The sequence below is a fragment of the Monodelphis domestica genome, chromosome 1 (genome assembly GCF_027887165.1).
Source record: "Monodelphis domestica isolate mMonDom1 chromosome 1, mMonDom1.pri, whole genome shotgun sequence".
NCBI lineage: Eukaryota > Metazoa > Chordata > Mammalia > Didelphimorphia > Didelphidae > Monodelphis > Monodelphis domestica.
Genome location: NC_077227.1, coordinates 733,449,260 through 733,452,844, shown reverse-complemented (window position 1 = coordinate 733,452,844; position 3,585 = coordinate 733,449,260).

Sequence of the window (3,585 nt, the reverse complement as noted above, 5' to 3'; positions counted from 1 at the left end):
AGGGATAAAACATAATAGATAATTAAATTGACTTCAGTGGTTTTTCTTTTCTTTTCTGCAAACTGTCCCAAATGCAGAGTCACCCAGACACCACAGGCTGCTAAGAAGTGATTTTGGTTTTAATGGAAAGAGGAAATTGTACACCTAGTATCCTACCCCAGGTAATTGGCAAACTCACTTAATGGTCCTGGACAGTTAGTCAAAGCCATTTCATGAATTCCCACTGTGTACAAACTACTATGTGATGTACAGTGAGGGGAATCTAATGTTATGAAAAGCCTAGTTAGCTCTCTGAAAAAAAAAAACCTTCTCAAAGACTCAAATGAGCCAAACATCAGCATATCATTTCTACCTCCAGGCTTTCATATAACCATCTTCCATGAAAGTCCTTATTGGTGAATCTTCTGAGGATCATGTGACTGTGATGGCAGAGTAGGGCTTACAACAATCTCAAAACTTCAGAAAATGCAATGTTATCCCCAATATTAAAAGAGTGAAAGTTCAGCACTTAGTGATCTCATCAGCTCCCATGGATTCAATTATCACCTCTATATTGATGGTTTTCAAATCTGCTTATACAGACCAGATCTTCTGACTGCCTCTAGTCTTGCATCTCCAATGGTCTGTGAGATATCTCAAATTTGATGTCCTCTAAACATCTGAAACTCAACAGGTCTCAATGTCAATTATCTTCCTCTTAAAATGCTCCCTACTTTATAATTTCCTTATTACTGTTGAGGGTGCCAGGTGCCACTATCCTAGTCACTCAGGTCATCAACCTAAATAATCGTCAACTTGTCATTATCTCTCACTCCACCTCCATCTAGTCTATTGATTTTACCCATACTAACACCTCTGGGATACAGTCCCTCCTCTCTTCTTACATTGCCATTACACTAGTGTAGACTCATCACTTCATACCTAGACTAATGAAATAGCCTTTTGGTCATTTTCATAAATTTAAGCCTTTCCCTACTCCAAACTATTCTTTGCAGAGCAATCAAATTAATCTTTCTAAAGCTCAGATCTCACTACTGTATTCCTTTATTCAATACACTTCAATAAAATAAATTATTCAATAAAACTCCAGTGCCTCCCTATCACCTCTGGGATCAAATATAAAATGTTCTGTTTTGCAAAGACATTCATGAGCTGGCCCTTCCTACCTTCCAGCCTTTTCACTTTTGCCTCTCACTCTCACATATTGTGAATTTTAAAAGTCTCCATCTTGGTCTAGCACCCAAAAATTGTGCACACCCACACTACACGGGCATGTGCTAGTCAATGACAAATCAGAAATAACTAACTGCCCACCTGGGCTGTCCTAAGCCAAGCTAGAGCCAACCATTGGATTTGTGAGACACAGGAAGTGAGGTAGGGAACAGCCTCGGGAATTCGCACTTCCTGTGGAGAGAGCTAGACGGGAGTTGGTGTTAGGAGCTTGGAGAGGGAGGACGCCCGCAGACAGCTTTCCTTCAGATTGGTCACGTGAGTTAAGGACTGATTCTTTCCACCTGGGCCTTTGGGCCTAAACTCCCTCTGCCTTGGTCAGAGGTTGAGTAGCCCCTTTCCCTTTTCTCTTCTCTCCTTCTCTCCCTCTCCCTTCTCTACTCCCAGTGTGATTAAACCTCCATAAACTCCATTCTGACTTGAGTGTTTCATTTTAGGAATTTCATAAGTAAATTCCTTGGCGGCCATTGTTCAATATTACATAAATCCTGTAGCCACATTTGTAACCATTACAATATTATAATCTCTCCCAGAAGCCTAAAATTTCTATCATTACAATATACACACCCATCTTTTGAGATATAATGACCCTGACATACTTGTTGCTTCTCAGACATGAAACTCCAACTCAGTACACTTTTACTGACTGTCCCCCATTGCTGAAATTCTCTCCATCTTCACCTCTGTCTTCTAGATTCACTGACTTCCTTCATATTTCACCTAAAATTTCAATTTCTTTCTCAGATCTCCTTAATTTTGCTGCCTTCCATCTGATTATCTTTCTTTTATAGTTGCTTATATTGTGAGCTTCTTGTAATTCTGGATTTCCTTTTCCCTTTTTTTGCCAATTTAGAGCTTAGTGCAGTGCCTGGTGGATGTGTTTAGCATCTCTGTTTGAAGAATGATTATTGAGTAACAGAATCCACAAGATAAAAAATAAACATCATACACAATTTTTAAAAAGTGAAAACCCCATGAAATAACAATAAAAATCACTAATGCTGAGAACTCTTACTTGGCACTATCCCCACCCTCTATCTAAGGTCAATTTAAACATCTGGATCTGACTGTAGAGATTGTCTTCCTTTTCTTGTGTAGTGCCTAGATCTGAACTCAGCTGACTCCTGGAGAGGTAGGAGATGCTGATTCTTCCCAACTAAGTAAAGGAAATAGAAGAGGAAGGGAACCTGTCCATAGAAACTGAATGTCTAGGCTATTCTCAAAGTCCCAGGTTAGAGAAGAAAATGCATCAGCTGCTGAAGGAAGAAGGAAGAAGCATGGAAACCAAGCCAAAGCCAGGACTTTATTTGCATGGAGTTTGGAAAGCTCCAATCAACCAGAGCATCTCCCAAAATGAAGAGGCTGAGGATTCCTAGTAACAAAGCCTCGGTTGTCTGTACAGTAATGAAAGGTGGAGGAAACAAAAGTTGAAGAAAACATGAGCCATTACTGTCCCCATTTTCCAGATGAAAAATTGAGGCTTAGAAAAATTAAGTGTTACAAGTAGTAAATGTTTCCAAGGGGTTTGAACTCAAGCATACCTGATAGAAAAACTCCAACTACTCTACCATTTTCCTGCCAGACCTGCTTTGAATAACTCAAAAATGAAGCTACTTTTAAGTGAGCTGAAGCACTGAATAAGAATCTAATAAAATAGAGAATAAAGAATAAGAGGCAGAGTTAACTCTTGGAAAAATATATAGTGATATGAAAATGTTTCATAATAAATTGTCATAATGGTTATCACTTTGAATTAGACTGGCAAATACTTTGTTCTAGAGTACTTACTTTTTATTTTCTAGTGACTGCATATCATCGCTAAATATAGTCTCTGAGACTTTTATGGCACCTTCTAGTCAGCGATGGCATCTTCATCAGTAGCAGAAGGACCATTACTATCAAATAGATTTATTAAGCACGGGGCTGCTGATGGCACTGTGGTGGTTTAGGGTGAGTTTAAAAGTATGGTTCTTTGCCCTCTGGGTGTTTGAACTCTCTGAACAAATGCCACTTCAGGAAAACAAAAGATAATCATGGGATAATAAGATAATATGTCTTGAGCTAGAAGACAGTAAAGATATCATATACTCTAACATTTTAACTTTGTAAATTAGGTGCCTAGGACTAAGAGGTTATATGACTTTTCCAATGTCACATAAGTAAAAAAAAAATGAAGCATCTGGTACCTAAAAGAAAGCTATCTCATTCCAAATCCATATTTTCCCCAGTTTTAGAATTCATACATTCAGATTAGCCCAGGCCCACTGCCTAATTAAGTGCTGTCTTTGTTTTTAATGGAAGTGGGTTTTCCATGAAAAAAATAAGGACTTTAATAAAAAAGGAAATGTTACAAAA